The sequence below is a fragment of the Eubalaena glacialis genome, chromosome 1 (genome assembly GCF_028564815.1).
Source record: "Eubalaena glacialis isolate mEubGla1 chromosome 1, mEubGla1.1.hap2.+ XY, whole genome shotgun sequence".
In the NCBI taxonomy this organism is placed as follows: domain Eukaryota; kingdom Metazoa; phylum Chordata; class Mammalia; order Artiodactyla; family Balaenidae; genus Eubalaena; species Eubalaena glacialis.
The window spans coordinates 188575751-188601084 of record NC_083716.1 but is presented as its reverse complement, the minus strand read 5'-3'; the positions used below and the strand labels follow the sequence as shown (position 1 = coordinate 188601084).

General features: G+C 36.7%; 1 protein-coding gene across 3 annotated transcripts in view; it reads right to left on the bottom strand.

Annotated features, from left to right (window-relative positions):
• Positions 1–25334, bottom strand: part of ITPRID2 (ITPR interacting domain containing 2) — a 103350-nt gene that overhangs the window by 73919 nt on the left and 4097 nt on the right. The window lies entirely within an intron of this gene.

The following is a 25334-nucleotide window of genomic DNA, read 5'->3' as shown; positions in this document are numbered from 1 at the left end:
TAAAGATATTTTTTTAAAAAGGCAATGTGTATTTTGAAAGAAACTTCTAAAAAAATCACATAATTTCATAGCTTTAATTGACCTTAGAAATCAGAGCCCAGTCCTTCATTTACAGTGAGAAAAATTTAACGCCAAAGGAAGTCAAATGACCTGCCCAAGCTCACCAAACCTAGTTATTGGCAAAGCTAGAACCAGAAAGCAAGTGTAATTCTTTTTCCCAGTGCCCTCATTTTATAAGCCATGCCACGTTCACATGAATTCACAAAACTCCCAGTTGCCAACAGTTTTAGCTCTGACATAGTCTAAAAATACCTTTTCTCTGTATACACCAATCTAGTTACAACATGCAAGTACCTTTAGTGTCTGAGACGTTCTGAAATGAACATTTTCTATATTCCAAACTGAGTCTTGGTAAGGAAAATTTTAATCAAATATTTAACATCAGGTGTTTAAAACAAATTAGTTCAGTTGAACAACTTCCCAGACTTTATCTGCCTGTTGTTCAGTTTCACTGGTTAGAAACTAGAAAACACTTTACCTTTCCCATGAGGACTTTGAAATGACTTTAATGATTAATACAATTCACATTTAAGAATGAATTTTTTTTAATACACATCATTTTACAGTGAGACAGTATAGGTAACATTAGCTCAAGTTCTTGTTAGGGAAAGGCAATTACCATTTTCTATCTGTCTCCCTCTCCATCTTTGTCCTTGACAAGTAAAACAATTCCCTAAAGACATAACATGTGACAATTTTTTAACTGCTCTGTAAACCGTGGCAGCCACTAAGTCATCCCATACAAAGATGCTTACTGCTAATGGCAGGAACACTATCTGATATGGGTTTGGTTTTCATCAGTATTTACAGTTTAGATTTCATTTTATTTTTCACAAGACCATTTCATTTCAGTTCAAACTAACATTTAACAACATCTTAGCAAAACAACCCAAATTTGATCCAATACATATCCACAACACACACACACACACACACACACACACTACAGTCCTTTGGCAAATGTTGGATACCTGCAGATAGAAGAAAATAGTCACCCAATACTCATTATATTCTCGAAGATTCATCTCTCAGGCCTATCTGAACAGAGGGAAGTCCCACATAAGTGTTATAGTAACAAAGAAGACAGTTTAGAATAAGAGCTAATTTATTTTCCAGTTATTTTTTAGGACTCCTAAGATTTTCTGCAGTTCACTGCTTAGGTGGTTATGAGGTTACACAGGCCAAGAGAACATGCAGAGGAGCCAGGTAGGTTCTGGCAGATACCATCCTTCGAGAGCTTCGGGTAGGCCAGGGGAGGTAGACACAAGGCTGGGAGGGGCACAGGGTTGTTATACATTAGGCTAGAGTCCAGGGAAGTCAGGTAAGGCCAAGCACAGATGGCAAGAGCCATGGTTCTAGGTAATCAAGACCCAGAGTCCAGGAAGTCAGAGCAAGTTGAAAAGAAAGGTTCTGGAGAACAAGTAATACTTTCTTCTTCCTGCTATGTGTGGCCATCAGAGGTCCCTGATTATTGATTGCCACTAGAAAGAGGTCAGAAGTCTGCTCAGAAATTCTGCCTCTCCCTGAGGTAGAGGAGCCAGGATTACTTAGTGCACAGAATTTTGCCATGTTAGACCACAGATTACTGGCTTCCCTCTTTCAAACTATACTGGTAACCTTGAAAGGAAGTTACTGACTATATATAACTATCATATTCTTGATATGCCAATCACAGCTAACAAGATTTAAATCTGTGATATGTATAAATATTATGAGGAAATAAAAATAATGAAATCACAGTATAGTTGGTAGGTGAGTCCATCATTTCACAAGTTGTGTTATCTTGGGCAGGTTATGTAACCTTGTTGATTCTCTTTTTCTTTACTTACAACGCAAGATTTAATGCCGTACGATATACCAAACACTAATCAAACTAAAACACTAATCTCTGGGCCATAGTCAATACTTGATATAAATTACTTACATTAATTCAGTTATTCTTTTGTTAGCCACCAGATACTTACAAGGACCTTACTATGGGCCATCTGGATTCTAGATTCTGGAAAGGGTGGTGAGCCAGCAAGATGTCCTTGTCCTCAGGCAGTGTGCAAGCTCGCCCCCTCCCTCTGTTTATTTACATAGGACAATTACCCACTTTCTTCTTTGCGGAGTAATAACATATTTGAGAACATGGTAGTAAAGAAACCTACAAATAGTCATGATCCACGGTGTAGATCACTTAAAATATCAGAAAAATACCTTGTCTCATTTCAAATTCTGATAAATCAGATCACGGCAGATTAAATTCACTACTTCAAGTTATCCAAGACTATTAAATACAGTGTTAAACCTCAGTGGTTCATATATGTGTATTTGTAATATCTGCTCAAACGTCTGATTCATTTTATTAAGAACTACTTTACTGCATTTTATATACCTTGGTGACTTCTCCTATTACCTAGAAGCAAGTCTTTGACTTCTCCATTTCTGAAATACAGACACTAGCTGAAAAATTGCCTCTCAGAAAAATTAAAAGCCACATTCACATACAAAAAGTAATCTTTTTCTTATTCACATGCTTCATTTTGTTGAATATCTCCTTTCACTATCCCCATACCACAAAAGTAAATATAGTTAGGGCTTCAGTATTTTTTGTTCAAAAGACTAAAGATTGAGCTTTAACTCTCTCTATTGCTTAAGATATTCAGCAGCTCATGAGGTTAAAGGGCTGTGAAATTTTAAGAAAATCCCTTCCAAAGTGCATAAAAGAGGAGCAAGGGGGCTCAAGGTAAGAGGTTGTGAAGATACCAAAAGGGTTGGAGGTTGTGGGGGTGGGTGAGGGGAGCCTAGCTGAAGGAGGCTTCTCACATTAGTCCCCTGCTGGGCTCTGCTCAGCAAGAGATAATCCTCATTTTCCCTAGGGCAGAGCTGTACAGTAGGGAATGAGATGAATTTGATCCTTCAGTACATGGGTGAGAGAAATGACAGCTTTCTAGGCCTTTCTGAAAGGGGCTTCAATCTCGTTATTTTATAACGTATCATTATTTGAAGTATTTAGATGTCCACAGTCAATTAATTGTTGTAGTTTACCCAATGACAAGTATGTTGTATTGTTCATCCTTTCAGATCATCCATAAGGTTATATCTCTCCCTCGATACATGAGTATATGTCAAATTTTCTATATCTTTAAAAGATATGTAGGCATCAGAGCTTGGCGTACACACACACACAAATATATATACACACAGTATGGCTCTTTGACTCAAGCAAGAAGGGCATCTGTTCTGTGCCTTCTGTTTCAGAGAATCTCTCTGCCCTTCCTCTGACTACAGCCCTTTGCACAAGACAAAGAATCCAGGAACTAAACGACTGTGCCTACCCAGAGCCTGAACCATGCCCTATGCCTTCTCTGGTTACCTGGAATTCCAGACTTCTCCACCCAAAAGGCCCTGAGCCTGCTTCAGCTTCTTCCCCAGTCCCTAGGCATGGATTGTTCCGCACCCCTAGGCCCAAGGGAGGCCCAAGAGGCAGCTGTTTGCTATGGATCTGATATGGATGTGTGAGTAGATGTGGCCACCTGCATCCTCTTGAGACCTCTCACCTTGTGGGATGGAGCTGGGGATGGGAAGAGAAGGGTGGGGGAGCTGGGCTGTGGGCTGTAGATCAGGCTCTTCCAGGATCTCCACTTTTTAAACATGAAGCTCCAAGGTTATCGAAGAGTTTTAAATTTTAACTTTGTCTGAAGACATATTTTTAAGGTGGGAGAAAAGAACTTACTTTATTTGAAGATACTATGATTTATAACTTGATGTGTTGTATATGGGCCTTTATTTGTACTCTTCTTCAAGTCCCACAAATGTTAGGGGAAGGGACTGTATAAACATACACACACATATATTAGAGTTAATTTTCTCTAACATTTCTGGTATGCAAATTTCCAAGAGGATCGCAAAAAAATCTCTAAACTTTATAAGGTGTGCTTCAGACTGTGACTTCATAGTGAGTCCACATTACTTTGGATTGCTTTTCCCAACATGTCTCAGCAAAACATTATACAACCTGACTAAACAAAGCCTCATTCCCACGCAGCTCCACCTTCCTTACTTGGCAAAGATGTAATCTGGTAACACCCTTTAAAGACCATCATTCCAGCCACATTCAAAGGAACTAGCCATTAGGACTCAATACAACATTTGTTTCATTTTGTTTTTTAACTTGAATTCTATATCTAACCACTGGGCAGGTAAAAGCAATGAAAAAAAATATCCCTAAAGGAATGACATACTTTAAAATTTTCTTCCCACTCATTCTCTCCTGTTTTTGTTTTTTTTAATCAAAGCTTTTCAAATTAAAGAAACAAAACTAAGAAACCAAAATAGAAACAAAGTTGAACCCCATGGGATCATTCTGATATTTATCTCCCTAATACTTCCAGGCCATAATAATAACACATTCGTAAATATTTACTGAGAACCCTCTACAGCCCTAGGGTATGCTCCTAGGTGATGGCAGTCAAGGGACCTATGTATAACACAGTGTGGAAAATACGGCGTAAGAAATGCTAGGCAATCTTCAATAAGTGGTGCTGGGAAAACTGGACAGCTACATGTAAAAGAATGAAATTAGAACGCTCTCTAACACCATACACAAAAATAAACTCAAAGTGGATTAAAGACCTAAATGTAAGGCCAGACACTATCAAACTCTTAGAGGAAAACATAGGCAGAACACTCTATGACATAAATCACAGCAAGATCCTTTTGACCCACCTCCTAGAGAAATGGAAATAAAAACAAAAATAAACAAAAGACCTAATGAAACTTCAAAGCTTTTGCACAGCAAAGGAAACCATAAACAAGATGAAAAGACAACCCTCAGAATGGGAGAAAATATTTGCAAATGAAGCAGTTGACAAAGGATTAATCTCCGAAATTTACAAGCAGCTCATACAGCTCAATAACAAAAAAACAAACAACCCAATCCAAAAATGGGCAGAAGACCTAAATAGACATTTCTCCAAAGAAGACATACAGATGGTCAAGAAGTACATGAAAAGCTGCTCAACATCACTCATTATTAGAGAAATGCAAATCAAAACTACAGTGAGATGTCATCTCACACCAGTCAGAATGGCCATCATCAAAAAATCTACAAACAATAAATGCTGGAGAGGGTGTGGAGAAAAGGGAACCCTCTTGCACTGTTGGTGGGAATGTAAATTGATACAGCCACTATGGAGAACAGTATGGAGGTTCCTTAAAAAACTAAAAATAGAACTACCATACGACCCAGCAATCCCACTACTGGGCATATACCCTGAGAAAACCATAATTCAAAAAGAGTCATGTACCACAATGTTCATTGCTGCTCTATTTACAATAGCCAGGACATGGAAGCAACCTAAGTGTCCATCGACAGATGAATGGATAAAGAAGATGTGGCACATATAGACAATGGAATATTACTCAGCCATAAAAAGAAACGAAATTGAGTTATTTGTAGTGAGGCAGGTGGACCTAGAATCTGTCATACAGAGTGAAGTAAGTCAGAAAGAGAAAAAGAAATACTGTATGCTAACACATATATATGGAATCTAAAAAAAAAAAGAAAAATGGTCATGAAGAACCTAGGGGCAAGACAGGAATAAACACGCAGACCTACTAGAGAATGGACTTGAGGACACGGGGAGGGGGAAGCGTAAGCTGGGACGAAGTGAGAGAGTGGCATGTACATATATACACTACCAAATGTAAAACTGATAGCTAGTGGGAAGCAGCCGCATAGCACAGGGAGATCAGCTCGGTGCTTTGTGTCCACCTAGAGGGGTGGGATAGGGAGGGTGGGAGGGAGGGAGACACAAGAGGGAGGAGATATTGGGATATATGTATATGTATAGCTGATTAACTTTGTTATAAAGCAGAAACTAACACACCATTGTAAAGCAATTATACTCCAATAAAGATGTTTAAAAAAAAATAAAAACTGCTTGATTGCAATTTTATTTTATATTAGGCCATATTTTTCTTTAAAAATAAAATGTACATGTTATTTGCCAGTTGGAAAAAAAACAAACAAACAAAAAGAAATGCTAGGCAAGAGGAAAGAGTTTTAATGTGAGTTAAGGGGCAGAAAGGATTATTTTACCTTAGTCAGTGGGTAGGAATTGAATATATTTGGTGAAAAGGCAAAAGGGCATTTCATAATTGCATTTTAATTTAGGGCATTCTGGAATATTCTGAGTTTAAATATTGAAAATATCAAAGCACCTTGCTTTCACATATCCAGGCCACTTAAGATTTACCAACTGCCTAAAGTAATCTGAAACAGAGATCACGAAAATAGGCAAGGAGGAACAGAGAAAGGTGGGGCATTGATTTTCAGGGTATTACTGTCAAAAAGTGATGACTTTTTAAGAAAAGTACTGTCTGTAAAATGCATTGAAATTTTCATGGCAAATGTATCTTCTCTTTGGTTATTGATATTCAGTGGCGTACAGGCAACAACATCTGATTTTCTAACAGTAACTCCAGTGAGTCATTAAATTACTACAGCCATATGTGGCATAAGTGACGAACTGACCCCATGATACACACCTGGTGTGTCATAGCTGATGACGCTCAAGGCAGGCTATGCATAAGTTATAAGATTCCTCAACATACAGCTCCTTGGAATTGTCACCCTGGTGGCATTCACTACATTCCATATTGTCAGAAAACAAGCATACAGGCATAGTTATAAATTACTGAGGCCTAATTTTAATTATTCAAACCATTGTCAAGTCCTAGTGAAAGTTCTGAACCACAAATATGGTCCACAAATTACGATTTGGGAAATATCACTAGGCATTCAGTTAAGTTTGCTGAATTGGACTGAAGTTGCAACATCAGAAATCGTGCTTCAGCAAGGATGCAAAATGTAATGCAGGAAAAGGTTTGGGGTTTTTTGTTGTTTTGTTTAAATTTATCTAATTTTGAAACATCCAAACTGAATCTTCTTAGGCATGGTACAATATATAATCAATTATGGCAAAATGTTTTTAGAAGAGAAACTATGGTGAAATTGGGATGTGTACAGAAATTATGCTGTTGGCATTAGAATTACAGAGGGAGGGAGAAAATTTGAGCTGAGCCAAGCATGTCCCATCTCAGGTCGCTGCACTTGCTCTTACCGCTGCATGGAACACTCATCCTTAGGTTATCGGCCATAGATAGTTCGATGCAGCCTTCCAGTTTCTGACTAAATGTTGCCGTCATCAAAGAGATCGCTGACTATACAAACGAGCAACACTTTTGCATCACTCTTTACCCTCTTCCTCTGGCTGTTGTTTTCTTCTTAACATGTATCAACATCCATACCTCACATATTTTTTTTTTTTTTTTGGTTTCTGTTTGTTTGTTTGCTTCTTCTCTCTAGAATATGTTCTTTGAGGGCAAGGACTATGTTTTGTTTATTACTATATTCCCAGCGTTATATCCATGGCACATAGGTACTCAACAAACTTTTCTTGAGGAAATAAATGGATGAATTGCTAGCTCTTTGCAGGTCAAGATTAATTACATGTAGCAGTTCCCACTATTAAATATGGTAAATCACTATTTAAATATAGTAAATTATATATTTACTTTAGGGAAGAGAAATGCATCCAAATACCTGAAATATTCAACAGAACAAAACTCACAAAATACTCAAAAGCAAGAAGAGATATACAGTATATACAAATCTACAGAACCAAATACTGATACCTGAAGTCTCTCAGAGTTGAATTTGCTTACTAGGTTACTCAGTAACAGATGGCTAACAGAACTGTTAACTCAACAGCTTCCTAGTATATGGTTTAAAAGTATATGCAATTTCAACAAATGGTGCTGGGATAACTGGATACCTACATGAAAAAGAATGAAGTTAGATACCCACTTCACACCATATACAAACAATCAAAAATGGATCCTAGACCTAAAGTTAAAAGCTAAAATTATAAAACTCTTAGAAAAAAAACATAAAAGCAAACCTTTGTAACCTTAGCTTAAACAATATTTTCTTGGATCTGATTCCAAAAGAATAAGCAACAAAAGAAAAAATAGACAAATTAGACCTCCTCAAAATTAAAAAATTTTGTGCTTCAAAAGAAGCTGACAAAAAAGTGAAGAGACAACCCACAGAATGGGAGAAAATATTTGTAAATCATATATCTGACAAACAATTTATATCTAGAATATATAAATAACTCTTACAACTCAATAATAAAAAAAAGCAAATAACACAATAAAAAATGGTCAAAGGATGTGAATAGACATCTCTCCAGGGAAGATATACAAATGGCCAATAAGCTCATGAAAAGATGATCAGCATCAGTAGTCCTTAGGGAAAGGCAAATCAAAACCATAATGAGATACTACTTCACACCCACCAGATGGCAATAACAGGGGTTGGCAAAGATGCAGAGAAATTGGAATGCTCATTCTTGCTGATGGGAATATAAACTGCTGTAGCCACTTTAGAAACAGTTTGGCAGTTTCTCAAAATGTTAAACATAGAATTACCGTATGACCAACAATTCTACAGCAAGGTATACAAGCAAGAGAATTGAAAACATATATCCACACAAAAATGTGTACACTAATGTTCATAGCAGCATTATTCACAATAGACAAAAAGTGGAAACAACCCAAATGTCCATCAACTGATGAATGGATAAACAATGATGGCACATCCATATAATGGAATATTATTTGGCAACAAAAAGGAATGAAGTACTGATACATGCTACAACATGGAGGAATCTTGAAAACATGCTAGATGAAGGACGCCATTCACAAAAGGTCACATAATGTATGATTCCATTTGTACAAAAAGTCCAGAATAGACAAATCTGTAGAGCCAGAAAATAGATTGTTACCTAGTGCTAGGTTGAGGTAATGGGGGTGGGAATAGGGAATGACTGCTGATGTGTACAGCATTTCTTTTGGGGATGATGAGAATGTTTGAAAATTAGATAGTGGTGTTGGTCGCACAGCTCTAAGAATATACTAAAAATTACTCAACTGTACACTTTAAATAAGGGTGAATTTTGTGGCATGTAAATTATATCTAAATAAAGCTATTAAAAAAATACGTATGGACAATTCAAGTATGTAGGAATCACAGCTGGATAGCAAAATATCCCATTTGGTACACTGAGGTTGTGCTACATAGTAGAGTAATACAGAGTAGCATGAACCCTTCTCCTTAGGGGTACAGATTATACAAAGGCAATAGAATTCTTCCCTTCAGGGCCAGTTCTATTCATAAGCAGAGCAAGAACCTTGGGTTTAAGAGGTATTCAAAGCCCATTTGCTCAGATTTTCTCCTCAGCTTGTTGCTTCAGGGTCTGAAATGCCTTTTATAGGTCATCCCGTGGTATAAGTCATGAATGACCTTATTAAAATAGAAACACTGTATGTGGAAATGCATAGTACATTAACTTATTAACGCTAATAAGAATAAGCTTATGAACTAACTTAGCCAGGCGTTTCAGTAAGGCCCTAAAGGAATGAAATGTTAATCAAAATCGAAGGGAAAAGAAAAAGATTTGGTACCTGGCACACTGTCCCAAGTAGGAATTTCAGAAGTAAAATCTGAGAAACATAGATGCAAAATGTGGCATGGCACTAAATACTAATGTTTTGGTATACCATAATTTACCCACCTTGCCTTACCTTTCCTGCCATGTAAATCAACTTTGTAGATTTATACAATTTTACTCGTGGGTTCTTTAAGCTTTAGTAGGTAAGTGGTAAATCTAGGATTATAAATCATAATCCTTGGCAGTGAAAAGCCACTGAAGTATTTTTAAGAAAGAGAGTGTCATGATCAGGTGTTTTAGAAATATCATTCTGGCTGCAGCGTGAACAGATGTGTGGAAACAAGACTGGATGTAGGGAGATAGTGTAGGGATCATCAACCCACCAAAATGGTATGCGGATTACTTAAAAATGAAAACGTCTGCAGAAAGTAATCTTATCAGGACTTCCCTTATCTGACTAAAGCAGGGCTTTATGAGAGTCAGCTGCCCCAGATCCAGTCTCTGGGGAAGTCTCTAGTCAGGAAGGTGACTGGCCTTAGGCACAGGGACATTCCAGAAAATTGTATGCACAAGCCTCATCAGAACCTTCCATCCTTTGAATTCCTAAACTCATCCACCCCCCTTCATTAAGCTTGTATATAAACCCTTACTCCTAGCTGTTTGGGGAGCCACTTCATATGGGGTCCTCTCACTTGTATGTGAAAATTAACTTTTCTCCTGTTAATCTATCTGTCATCAATTAATTTGTAGGCTCCCAACCATTTGGACTTAAGTTGGTAGAGGATAAGTTTCTCCTCCCAACAATGGGTTAGGAGGCTGTTTAACTAATACTGGTAAAAAGACAGTGCTGTGTTGGATAAGGGTAGCAGTAGAAGGAAGAGAGATGTTTCCAGCAGAATCAACAGGGCTTGGGATTTGGTTATGGTCAGGAGGGAATAGGAAGAACATGGGAATGAACCCTAGGTTTCTTCCCAGGGCCCTTCAAAAACTTAATACCTTGCTGGCTGAATGGCCTTTAAAATGTAGAGTGTGCCACAAAACTTTGTGTGTGGGTGGGTGGGCAGCTCAAAAGCAGGTAACAGAATTCCTCATGGAAACTTCCCTGGTGGCGCAGTGGTTAAGAATCCGCCTGCCAATGCAGGGGACATGGATTCGAGCCCTGGTCCGAGAAGATCCCACATGCCGCAGAGCAGCTAAGCCCGTGCGCCACAACTACTGAGCCTGCTCTCTAGAGCCCGTGAGCCACAACTGCTGAGCCCGCATGCCACAACTACTGAAGCCCGCATGCCTGGAGCCCGTGCTCCGCAACAAGAGAAGCCACCGCGATGAGAAGCCCACGCACCGCAACGAAGAGTAGCCCCCGCTCACCACAGCTAGAGAAAACCTGCATGCAGCAATGAAGACCCGACGCAGCCAAAAATAAATAAATAAAATAAATAAATGTATTTAAAAAAAAAGGAATTCCTCATGGAGAAAATGTCTTATTTAGCAAAAGCATTTTGGTGAGCCATCTTTGATTCTGCATTTGGGGCTTGTCTAAAATGAGCTAAAAATTGGACAGAGAAAACATCGCCTGCATAATAAAGTAAGAAGAATGTTTTGCTTTAGCCAGAGATGGATGAATCAAGTGTTCCAAAACCAGGAAAAGCAGTGGAGGATAATAGGAGGTAGGGAAGATGGCTGCAAGACATCAGGAGCTAGGTCCTGAGAAAAGGTGCTGGTTAGTGGCAAGTACTGCCAATGAACAGAGATGTCTGATGTTAAGTTTCACGTTATTTGCCATGCTGTGCTGTGATATAATGCCCTCGTATCCCAAGATATCCACCCAAACCTTTAACCCAACTGCCTGGTGTGATTGTGTTTCAGGGAAATAAATGAAAACACATGTTTTACATTTGTGTTTATGCAAAATGGATAGAAGAGGATAGCCATAGGAGGAAGGATGTGAAAGAGATAATTCAGCATTAGTAGGAACTGAAAACAAAGAGTAAAGTGGGGAGGATGAACCCCCTGACCTTTACCACATCTAATGGGAAGTAGGGTGGGAAGCAGGGGTGGCTGCAAAAAAAAAAAACAAGAAAATTATGGTTCACACTATATGTGAGACCCAGGGAAGGGGCAAAAGCGGGGCCATTTCCAGTCAGCTCTTGTAGGCAACTCTGAGCAAAGGGGGTGACTAGGGCCACCAGGCAGCTGATACATGGATAAATAGCTAAATGAGAACCTTTTAAATTATCTTTTCAGAAATCTAACTTCTAAATTTCCTCATTCTTCATTTCTATGCAAAAATGAAAGTACTTCTCTATTTGTGAATGTAGGTTATCTTGGGCACACAACTAATGGTTTGGAGTATTAAAAGAGCTGTTATCTATATCACATATGAGATGTACCAACTAGGTGGAAGAGCTGAGTGTTGGAACACAAAAGGTAATATTGTCTGAAGTAGAAAATAATACTGGACAGTTTTTAATCTTATGACTCAGTGCTTCAGCGAGATATAGGTTTTTCTTAATGAAGACTTCTGAACCAATGAAAATGTCTAAATTCCAGTATAAAACTAGTGCCTTCTTACCTGGAATATCTACTAAGTCAGTGAAATGTATTTTGAAGAAAAATATATTGAATGTCTTATATAATGTTTTAAAGTTTATTTTCTTATTGTTTCAATTATTCTCTGGAGAGGCCTCCTTGAAGCAAGGCAGCTTAGAAAAAAAATTATGTACCTGGGAATTATCCTCATGAGTTAATCTTTTAAAAATCATGATTTTCTTTTCTTTTTTTTTTTTTCTGTGTTTTTTTTTTTTTTTTTTTTTGGCTGCGTTGGGTCTTCGTTGCTGTGCACGGGCCTTCTCTAGTTGCGGCGAGCGGGGGCTACTCTTCATTGCAGTGCGCGGGCTTCTCATTGAGGTGGCTTTTCTTTGCGGAGCACGGGCTCTAGGCGTGTGGGCTTCAGTAGTTGTGGCACACAGGCTCAGTAGTTGTGGCCTGTGGGCTCTAGAGTGTAGGCACAGTAGTTGTGGTGCACAGGCTTAGTTGCTCTGCAGCATGTGGGATCTTCCTGGACCAGGGCTCGAACCCGTGTCCCCTGCATTGGCAGGCGGATTCTTAACCACTGTTCCACCAGGAAAGTCCCTCATTCATGATTTTCATGGAGACATTATTGCACTTAACAAATTACTGGCTCACTCTGTTGTTACCATCAGGAACTCTAATGAAAAATAGATTGTTTTCTCCTCCTGTTGAGATCAGTGCAATCTGTAGTAGAGTACTTTTCATTTTCAAAGAAGATCTAATAGAATATAGCATGAAAACACACTGGAAAATGAGGGTTTTTTAAAGTTGAAAGTCGCAAGTTCTTGGTTCTCTGAGTTTGTATATTCTACCAATAAAAGGTATAAAACTATTTACATTATTTTGGTTCTGTAATATGGATCAATTTTTAAACTTTGAATAAATCAGGTTTTATAAATTCTGTGGAAATTTTTCAATTAAATTTATTTACTTTTTCAGCAGTGATAGAAAAATACAAACATAAGCATTGTAGTTGGTCACCAGCTCTTCTTGCAGCTATTATCTCTCCATGCGCAATTATTTGTAGTATTTGGTAACGCTCAATGGTGTCACTGAGCTAACCTAACCTTAATCAGCCTGACATACTAAGCAGGTGACAGTTAAAATGAAGTATTTTTTAATCTTTGAAAGATTTAACTTGTCACCAAGGCTGGTTCCTAACATCATCTAATAGAACAGCTATGCTCCTAGATCTTTCACATGAAACCAAGTCTACTTTGGCACTTTGGCAGTAGGCTGTCCACATACAACTTTTAAGTAAGATTCACTGTCTCTAAGATTTGTGATGGCAGAAAATTTTTGCAATAGCTCCACAAATTGGGAAGTGGACAAAATGTTTCTGTTTTTGGAAATAATTCAGGAAATGAAACATAACTAGTCCTTTTATTTTAGCTCCTTTCCCCAGTATGTTAATTAAATTGTGTAACCAAAATTGGATATTTTATTATTATTATTAGTTAGAGCTCTCCAGTAATTTTCTCATAGTTTTAGTTCTCTCTGCCATTTGAGGAAATCTCAAGAGCAATAGGAGGTTTATTAACATATTCTTCTCCCCTCTGACCCTCAGTGCCATAGATAAAGAGTTGGATTCTAAAAGAGTCTATTTGCATGTATGGAATGGAATCATTAAAAGTAAATTTTTAGCAGTATTTTCTCCCTGGAGTATAAGTATTTTGAACTTTTTTGGAGGATTTCAGCAAAGGAGTTTTAGAAGGAAATATTGGCCATTTGCAGAAGTAAGCACATTTATCACAAAAATTGGGGGGAAAAATGAAAAGTTATATTTCGTTAATTAGAAGGAAGATGTCAATACTAATGTGAACTATTAAATTCAGTTAGCTGTTATTTCCCAAGAAACTAACACATGATATGTTATTCAGTATTCTAAAATACAACAGGTTTCAAGTCTTGAAATTAGTCAAAAATGGGAAAAATAAAAGATTGTAGCTTAAAATCTCTCACCCCTTCAGCTTCTAAAACTTTGTGCAGAACTTTACCCAGACAATTAACATACCTAATAAAGTTTTGAGTCTCCAACTTCAGCCATTTGCAGCATTTGTAGGAGTGAGAAAAATGAGAAAAAATTCCTCACGCGTTTCCCTCCCACTGTCCTTTCTTCGTGATAAAGGTCACAATTTTGCTTTATGATAGATTGGGTTATAGACTGTTGGAGCTAAAAGAGACTCTTTCAGTCATCTAGATTCACGTTCTTATTTTATACAGAAGAGGAAACTGAGACCCAGAGAATTTAAATGACTTGCCCAAGGTCACAAAGCTAAAAATAATGGGATAAGAGCTAGAAAATATAGAGCAGGGAAGAGTTTTCCCTGTAAATTATTTTTTGTGGTTGTTAGTTCAAATACGTTAGCCCTGTAAGAGATTAATTCAGGTGAGCCTGCTAAAAATACTTATTGTTTCTCAAGATAACAAAGATAGAAAAAAAAAATATCTAGAGGAATGAAAAGGGAAGTGGTCCACAGAACAAGTGAGACACAGCATATGTGCTTTGGTTTTAAGCCTTTGGGCTAAAATCACACTTACAATCTTAGCAACCAAAAAGAATCTTGTTCCTGGAATGCTTGTAGAGACCTGAATTACTCATAAGCTTCTTAGGAAAGAATTCACCCTTTGTTTGATATTGCAATGATTCTTGATCAGAAAGTCAAGCAAGCCTCTTTTATTGTTATGAGCCTAGTCATACTGCAATTGCCAGTGTAACGATTTCCTTGGAAAACTTTTGACTAAAGAACCATCTCTTTTGAATGATTTTAGTATGGATTAGATGATCCCATGAGGTCTCTCCCTGCTCTACCATTCTTTCCCTAATGGTGCCAGGACAACAAACGTCACATACTTGTATCGGGAGTTAGAGTAGCCAGAAATGATAGAATTTCTAGTTGTAGACTTAGTCACCTGAGGAAATAACCATGGAAAGTTTATTCCAAAGTATGCCAGAGTCATTATTCTAAAAGGTTTAACTGAGGAGGGCTCAAATGCCAATATCCAGGACAAAACAACTCCAGTGAAATCAGTGGCCTTGGAACAAATATTTGGACCATTTGATAACTTAAGTGACAAGTCTAGCTTCTGGTTTTCCTTCTACTCAATTCCTTCTCCCCTCATCCCCCCAAAGTAAATCTGTTACTGCCAGAGGATAAAAATTCTTTTCTAATCTACTTTCACAGGTAGGAGACTGACCAAAAGCTCCATGGGGTCTTAATTAAAGTTTTCCATTTTGCTAAAAGATAAGAAAGAAGCACTCTACCTTTATTTCTGAAGTCTCTGGGAACAACTTTAGCCTGACATTATATTAAAATACAACATTCAAAATAGTGTCTGGCAATTTTCTTGACATTCCAGAAGCATACTTGAAATAAGTGATGCCAAAAGGAGCTAAAAGTGGTGAAGGAAATTACAGAAGTGTTTGACTATCATCCAAAAGATTCTAACAGAGGAAAATTTCTGTCCACCCCACAATCATCTTAAGGCTTTGTACCAAAGAATGCTAAAGATTTTAACTGGCTGGCAAAATACATAGCAGGTGGCAAGATATTTTTGACTTGGTAGCTAAAACATTTTCTTTTTCTTTACATACTTGACCATTTTATAAATAACAATAATAATTAGAAAACAATAAGAAATCAGGAATAGGGAACTATATTCAATATCCTATGATAAACCATAATGGAAAAGAATATGAAAAAGAATGTGTGTGTGTGTGTGTGTGTATATATATGTGTATATATATATATATATATATATATATATAGAACTGACTCACTTAGCTGTATAGTGGAAATTAACACAACATTGTAAATCAACTATACTTGAATAAAATAAATTTTTAAAAAATCAGGAATAATTTATATATGATGAAGTCCTCTATTTGAAAACAGCAAGGTTCTTCAATCTTTCATAGCAAATAGAAACTCTTCAGTGCTCAAGTATTTGATTCTCTGGTCTCCCCTTGTGTCTCCCTGCCCCCACCAAAATACTGTGAACAACCTTTCATGCTTATTCTTATGAATCAACATGAAATTTGACAACACTTTCCCTTCCTCATTTCAGATATGACTCATTGCTCTTGGTATAATCCCCAAGGACCAGAAGCTCTACTTTAAAGTAAGTAACAAAAGAAGCACCTTTAATTCAACCTGGTTTACCCAGAGAACTCTAATGGTTATTATTCACTGCCTTCTTAAGTATGCATTATAAAGCTGAGTGCTTGAAGTGTCCTCTCTCCAGCTTTCCCTGGGGAAACCAATGCAGAAAAGCTGGAGAGGTAACCTGACTGATAAGTCTTAGACTTGAAGTTTATCAGCAGTTCTACTTAACCATCCATTATCTCTAGGATGCTATTGGATTTTAGCTTTGGGAGCATTTAATTTATTTTCAAGATTTTGGATCATCTTCCCTTCAGACCACTCTGACTTTGCATACAAAAAGTAATAGATATGAGCTTCTTAAAAGCCTTTCTAATTTAAAGCTTGACCCCTTTTCTGCTGTGTGATAACCACTACTCCACCCCCCAGTCTCTCTCAGACTTAGAAAGTGCTGTGGAGCTCAATTCACTACAGAAATCTTAAATCATCTAGAAAAGCCTGTGGTCTTTCAAACAATACTCAAATAAGAAGGAAAAAATAATATGGTGCTCTAAGTAAAATTCTACTTACCCTTACTTGAAAATAGGAAAAAGTAAATAAAAAGCTGGGGCCCCTTTACTTTTCCAAATCCTAGAAACATCTAGTCCTGAGAGAAATTGTTTCTTGGTTTAGAAGATGAGAAGAATTGAAGTTAAACAATGATCCTTTTTCCATTTCTTAAAAAAAAAAAAAAAAGGCTGGCAGAGGCAAAAGCTCTGTTGGACAAATTGTTTCAGCAGATGTTCATTGTCCCAGGGAGAAAGCAGCCCCTACTTTGCAGCTTAGCACTTGCAAATTTAGAAACTTAAATATTTTTAACTTGAAATGCTCCATGTGGTATGAGTGAGATGTAAGTATTAAAATCATTCCTATGAGCAAGTGGTTACATTTTACTATTAGGTCCATAGAATGCTGACAACTGGTGTTATATCATGATATGGTGATGCAACAATTGTCACCTACCTGCACTTTCAAGCTTCTATAGTTTTTCCCCCCAATCATTTACAACAGCACCCTGGAAGAATATTAATAATTATACTAACATTTAGAGAGTATTTATGATGTACTAGGTACTCATAATTATCCTGTGAGGTAAGTACTGTTAGGATGCCTATTTTAAAATGTGGAAACCAAGACTCACAAAGATTAATTAACTTATCTAAATCACAGAGCCAAGAAGTGGTGGCGATGGCATTGGAATGTAGGCAGCTTGACTCTAAGACAGGGGTAGTCAAACTTTTTCTGTAAAGGGCCAGATAATAAATATTGTAGGCTTTTCAAGCCATAACACCTATGTTGCAACTACTCAACTCTGTCTTTGCAGAACAATAGCAGCCTAAGACAACATGTAAATGAGTGAGCATGGGTTATTCCAAGAAAACTTTATTTATGGACCCTGAAATTTGAATTTCGTATAGTTTTCATGTGTCACAAAGTATTATCCTTCTTTGAATTTTTTTTCAACTGTTTAAAAATGTAAAAACAATTCTTACCCCGTGGGCTGTACAAAACCACAAGACAGTCTGGATTTGGCCCACAGACTAGTTTGTCGATCCATGCATAAAGCTCTTAAGGACTATTTTTCTAGTAGTGTCTTTTTATTATTTTTTTTAAAACAGCTAATAGAACTATATTTACATTCTAGCATTATCAAGTTATGTCAGACTTTATCATATAAAATTATATTTTGGGAAATAAGATTTGCTTTTTATATTATATGTATTAGATTGGGACATAAGAAATTTGCCAGTATTAGACTGTTTGACCTATAAGAGTGACAATTTTATATGTTTCAGCATAATATTTATAAATGTCTGTTGTCTTAGGAGGTAACTCTTATTTTATTAGAACAATAAAGCATAGGCCAGTGACCAGGAAAACATAAACAATTCAAGCATCAGATGTGTGACAAACTAGATGATTGTTAAGGTTCCTTTAGAATCTTTTCTATGAATTGAATTATGATAGTCTAGGAGTTGCAAAGAAAGGGGAACATCATATTACCACATAATTTCTCTGTGACAAGTACTAAACTGTAATATCTCATTTAGCTTCCATAATGACACTACGAGATAAGTGTTTTTACCGAGTTTATGGTTGAGACAATCTAGGTTCTTGCCCGCATTCAGCGCACTTATAGATGGCAAAGCCTGGACTTGGACAAAGATGAAAAGATGCCTTTTTGTTTCGCTCACACAACAAAGGTAATTTCGCTGTAATCTGTCAGTACCACTAAGACTTTTAAGATAAAAATTTAAAAAAATTTTTTTTCAAATTTATTGCTAGAAAACTAGTTGTAAGGCATAATATTAGAATTCCTCTCATTTTCAGTAAACTCCAGAAAATATACTCACATAATTTTTAAACATTTTTTGTAGCTACATTTATATTGTTTCTTTGGAATTTTTTTATACTAATAACCTTCTACTTGGGTATGATCTCTATTTTTAAATAGAAGAGCAGAAGAAGATGAGACTCATAGCTTTTGGTAAGCAGAACTTTCATAAGCTAACTGATTACTTAAAGCTGATAACTTTACAAAGTCTGAGAATTTTAGAGCATCAAATCCCTTTTTTCACATTTTAACATACTAGCAGAACTTTTAACTCCTATATATACTAAGAAAACAATTCTGCATACACTAAGAAAAAAAAGCATTCGGGAAGGAAAGAAACTACAAAGTAAAATCAAAAGAAATATCTGGATCAGAATATTAAAATTATAATACCTTGCTTCATTTATGCTTCTCATTCCTTATCCAAAGAAGAAACCAATAACTTCATCAGTGGCTACTGAGGAATAAACTATGACATAGGTAAGAAATTCTGAAGAATTCACCAGGGATAGAAATATCCACCCAAGAAAATGAATTACTCTGAGTTATGGTTACACTGGAAAGATACATTACAGCTCTTTTTCTTTTATCCTTATTTTTCTTTTCTTTTCCCTTTTTTCTTGGCATAGCAAATAAAATAAATTTCAGGCATGACTAGCCTCTTTCCACTCACAATTTTCCATCTTTACTTTTATGTCTTTTTTTCCTAAATGCCAGATTGACGTTTCTTACTAACATTATTTCAACTCATCAAACATTATATTTCCTTTCATTCAAAATTTACTTCAAAAGTCAGTCTTCTCTAGAATACACATCAAGCAAGTTGAAAATAGAGACATCTGCCAGAAAGTGAAATTCAAAAATGAATGAAAAGGTTCTTGGCAGTCCCCAAGAAGCAGAGGGTTTACATGAAAAAAAAAAAAAAGTATGAACAAACTTTTGCAACTATTTATATAGTTATAATGCATCAGATTCTGTTATTTTGTTTTGAACATGTAATAGACCAGGATCAAAAATGGTTGAAGAAAGGGGGATTTTGGATCTTCTGATTTCCACTAGAATGTAATCACAACAAAAATGGGATTTTTATTTTATTCATTACTGAATTCCCAACTAAAACAGTTTCTGGAACATGATAGATGCTCAATAAATGTCTATAGAATGAATGAATGGTTATTGAAGAGTGACTTTGGACATGAAATCGGGAGCACAACAGTTAAACAGATGATATTATTGTCTTGCCTTAATGAGTCCTTCTTTATTCACAAGTAGAAGCAATGAGGGAAATATTGTACAAGTCATTCAGACAAAGCACTATTTAGTAATATGGACGTGACATGAGTTTAAAGATAATGTGACCATTGTCATGTTTATTCTGGTAATAATCAAGGAAGGGAAAACTGGAAAATCCAGTTAGATCATGATTCCTAGACTTTATATAGGCAGATTCCAGAAAGTTCAATTAAAAATTAGGTGTGATTCTGTAGGCCAATATTATAAATAAAAGGAATGAAGGCACATGAGATTTCAGATTTTTGAAAACAAAAACTCTAACCCATAATCATGTATTTAGCCAGTCTCAGTCTCAGCATTATTGGCATTTGGAATCTGATACTTCTTTGTTCTAGGGAGTATCCTGTACATTGTGAGACGTTTAGCAGCAACCCTGGCCTCTACCCACCAGATGTTGGGAGTACCACACCCCCTCTGTTGTGCAACCAAAAAATATCTTCAGACATTGCCAAATTGAGAATAACTGCTCAAAAGGAAGGAAGAAAAGATAGACAGTATTCTCAGGTTTTAGAAATACTTATAAGCACACCGAGAGATGAATGGATAAACCAAATATGGTTTGTGACTGCTTCAACCAGTAGGGGACAGTGGATATGATTTTGGAGGCTAGTCGTAAAAGCCATGCAGCGTGTGCCTTGCTTGTTGGAACACTTGCTCTTGGAGCCCTGAGTTGCCACATAGGAGGTCTAATTACTCTGAGGCCACCATGCTGTGAGGGAGCTCCAGTCACTTGGAGAGATTGCTTGTAGGCACCCTGGTTAACAGTGCCAGCTGAGTCGGCAGCCTGGGTGCCAGACAGGGAGTGAACAGTCTTCAGATGTGTCAGGCTCTGGCCATTCAAGTCACATGCTGCCAATCAGTTCTTCACAGCTGGAGCTCCAGACATCAATGACCAGAGATAAGTTGCCCCCATCCCCTGCACTGTGCCCTAGCCAAATTCTTGACCCACAGAATCTGTGAGTGTGATAAAATAGATGTGGTTTTGTGCTGCTAAGTTCTGGGTTATAGATAACTGGAACACCCAGCTATTCTGTTCCCCTTCTCAGAGACAACTACCATTACCAGTTTCTTGTGTGTTCTATCAAAGGTATTTTATGAATATAAAATCACATATTTAAAATATGTTTTTAGTATAAATGGTTGTACACCACACACTTGTTCTGCACTTTGATTTTTTTCATTTAACGGCATATCTTGAAGATTCTTCAACTACACATATAGAGTTTCTTCATTCCTTTATAGGGATGCATACTATTTTATTATATAAATATTTCATAATTTAAATCATAATTTCATAATTTATAAACAGGTAGCAATTGCTGGAGTGACATTTGTAATTTTTGTGACATTGACTGATTGCTCTCCATGAGGGTTATTCTGTTTTCCTCTCCTAATAGAAATTTAGTTTCCTCAAAAATACCTTGTTTTGTCAAACTTTGTTTTAAATCTCTGCCAAATAAATTGATAAGAATGAAAAAAAAAGAAAGAAATACTTAAAAGCAAACATGGAAAAAGGAACTTATAAGAGTGATTCAAAAATCATATCATTGACAATCCTGCAGCCTGTGGAACAAAAACCACATTCACAGAAAGACACACAAGATGAAAAGGCAGAGGGCTATGTACCAGATGAAGGAACAAGATAAAACCCCAGAAAAACAACTAAATGAAGTGGAGATAGGCAACCTTCCAGAAAAAGAATTCAGAATAATGATAGTGAAGATGATCCAGGACCTCGGAAAAAGAATGGAGGCAAAGATTGAGAAGATGCAAGAAATGTTTAACAAAGACCTAGAAGAATTAAAGAGCAAACAAACAGAGATGAACAATACAATAACTGAAATGAAAACTACACTAGAAGGAATCAATAGCAGAATAACTGAGGCAGAAGAACAGATAAGTGACCTCGAACACAGAATGGTGGAATTCACTGCTGTGGAACAGAATAAAGAAAAAAGAATGAAAAGAAATGAAGACAGCCTAAGAGATCTCTGGGACTACATTAAATGCAACATTTGCATTATAGGGGACCCAGAAGGAGAAGAGAGAGAGAAAGGACCCGAGAAAATATTTGAAGAGATTACAGTTGAAAACTTCCCTAACATGGGAAAGGAAATAGCCACCCAAGTCAAGGAAGCACAGAGAGTCCCATACAGGATAAACCCAAGGAGAAACATGCCGAGACACACAGTAATCAAGTTGGCAAAAATTAAAGACAAAGAAAAATTATTGAAAGCAGCAAGGGAAAAATGACAAATAACATACAATGGAACTCCTATAAGGTTAACAGCTGATTTCTCAGCAGAAACTGTACAAGCCAGAATGGAGTGGCATGACATATTTAAAGTGATGAAAGGGAAGAACCTACAACCAAGATTACTCTACCTGGCAAGGATCTCATTCAGATTTGATGGAGAAATCAAAAGCTTTTCAGACGAGCAAAAGCTAAGAGAATTCAGCACCACCAAACCAGCTCTGCAACAAATGCTAAAGGAACTTCTCTAAGTGGGAAACACAAAAGAAAAGGACCTACAAAAACAAACCCAGAACAATTAAGAAAATGGTCATAGGAACATACATATCGATAATTACTTTAAATGTGAATGGATTAAATGCTCCAACCAAAAGACACAGGTTCGCTGAATGGATACAAAAACAAGACCCATATATATGGTGTCCACAAGAGACCCACTTCAGACTTAGGGACACATACAGACTGAAAGTAAGGGGGTGGAAAAAGACATTCCATGCAAATGGAAATCAAAAGAAAGCTGGGGTAGCAATACTCATATCAGATAAAATAGACTTTAAAATAAAGAATGTTACAAGAGACAAGGAAGGACACTACATAATGATGAAGGGATCAATCCAAGAAGCAGATGTAACAATTATAAATACATAGGCATCCAACATAGGAGCACCTCAATACATAAGGCAACTGCTAACAGCTATAAAAGAGGAAATCGACAGTAACACGATAATAGTGGGAGACTTTAACACCTCACTTACACCAATGGACAGATCATCCAAACAGAAAATTAATAAGGAAACACAAGCTTTAAATGATACATTAAACAAGATGGACTTAACTGATATTTATCAGACATTCCATCCAAAAACAGCAGATTACACTTTTTTCTGAAGTGCGCACAGAACATTCTCCAGCATAGATCACATCCTGGGTCACAAATCAAGCCTCAGTAAATTTAAGAAAATTGAAATCATACCAAGCATCTTTGGTGACCACAACGCTATGAGATTAGAAATCAATTACAGGGGAAAAAATGTAAAAAACACAAACACATGGAAGCTAAACAATACATTATTAAATAACCAAGAGATCACTGAAGGAATCAAAGAGGAAATCAAAAAATACCTAGAGACAAATGACAATGAAAACACGACGATCCAAAACCTATGAGATGCATCAAAATCAGTTCTAAAAGGGAAGTTTAGAGCAATACAAGCCTACTTCAAGAAACAAGAAAAGTCTCAAATAAACAATCTAACCTTACACCTAAGGAACCAGAGAAAGAAGAACAAAGAAAACCCAATGTTAGCAGAAGGAAAGAAATCATAAAGATCAGAGCAAAAATAAATGAAATAGAAACAAAGAAAACAATAGCAAAGATCAATAAAACTAAAAGCTGGTTCTTTGAGAAGATAAACACAATTGAAAAACCTTTAGCCAGACTCATCAAGAAGAAGAGGGAAAGGACTGAAATCAATAAAATTAGAAATGAAAAAGGAGAATTTACAACAGACACTGCAGAAATACAAAGCATCCTAAGAGACTACGACAAGCAACTCTATGCCAATAAAATGGACAACCTGGAAGAAATGGACAAATTCTTAGAAAGGTATAACCTTCCAAGACTGAACCAGGGAGAAATGAAAAACATGAACAGATCAAGCACAAGTAATGAAATTGAAACTGTGATTAAAAATCTTCCAACAAACAAAAGTCCAGGACCAGATGGCCTTACAGGTGAATTCTATCAAACATTTAGAGAAGAGCTAACACCCATCCGTCTCAAACTCTTCCAAATAATTGCAGAGGAAGGAACACTCCCAAACTCATTCTATGAGGCCACCATCACCCTGATACCAAAACCAGACAAAGATACTACAAAAAAAGAAGATTACAGACCAATATCACTGATGAATATAGATGCGAAAATCCTCAACAAAATACTAGCAGACTCCAGCAACACATTAAAAGGATCATACACCATGATCAAGTGGGATTTATCCAGGGATGCATGGATTCTTCAATATATGCAAATCAATCAATGTGATACACCACATTAACAAATTGAAGAATAAAAACCATATGATCATCTCAATAGATGCAGAAAAAGCTTTTGACAAAATTCAACACCCATTTATGATAAAAACTCTCAACAAAGTGGGCACAGAGGGAACCTACCTCAACATAATAAAGGCCATATATGACAAACCCACAGCAAACATCATTCTCAATGGTGAAAAACTGAAAGCATTTCCTCTAAGATCAGGAACAAGGATGTCCACTCTCACCACTATTATTCAACATAGTTTTGGAAGTCCTAGCCATGGCAGTCAGAGAAGAAAAAGAAATAAAAGGAATACAAATTGGAAAAGAAAAAGTAAAACTGTCACTCTTTGCAGATGACATGATACTGTACATAGAGAATCCTAAAGATGCTACCAGAAAACTACTATTGCTAATCAATGACTTTGGTAAAGTAGCAGGATACAAAATTAATGTACAGAAATCTCTTGCATTCCTATACACTAATGATGAAAAATCTGAAAGAGATATTAAGGAAACACTCTTATTTGCCATTGCAACAAAAAGAATAAAATACCTAGGAATAAACTTACCTAGAGAGACAAAAGACCTGTATGCAGAAAACTATAAGACACTGATGAATGAAATTAAAGATGATATAAACAGACAGAGAGATATACTATGTTCTTGGATTGGAAGAATCAATATTGTGAAAATGACTATACTACCCAAAGGAATCTCCAGATTCAGTGCAATCCTTGTCAAAATACCAATGGCATTTTTTACAGAACTAGAACAAAAAATCTTAAAATTTGTATGGAGACACAAAGGACCCCGAACAGCCAAAGCAGTCTTGAGGGAAAAAAACGGAGTTGGAGGAATCAGACTCCCTGACTTCAGACTATACTACAAAGCTACAGTAATCAAGACAATATGGTACTGTCACAAAAGCAGAAATATAGATCAATGGAACAGGATAGAAAGCCCAGAGAGAAACCCACGCACCTATGGTCAACTAATCTATGACAAAGAAGGCAAGGATATACAATGGAGAAAAGACAGTCTCTTCAATAAGTGATGCTGGGGAAACTGGACAGCTACATGTAAAAGAATGAAGTTAGAACACTTCCTAACATCATACACAAACATAAACTCAA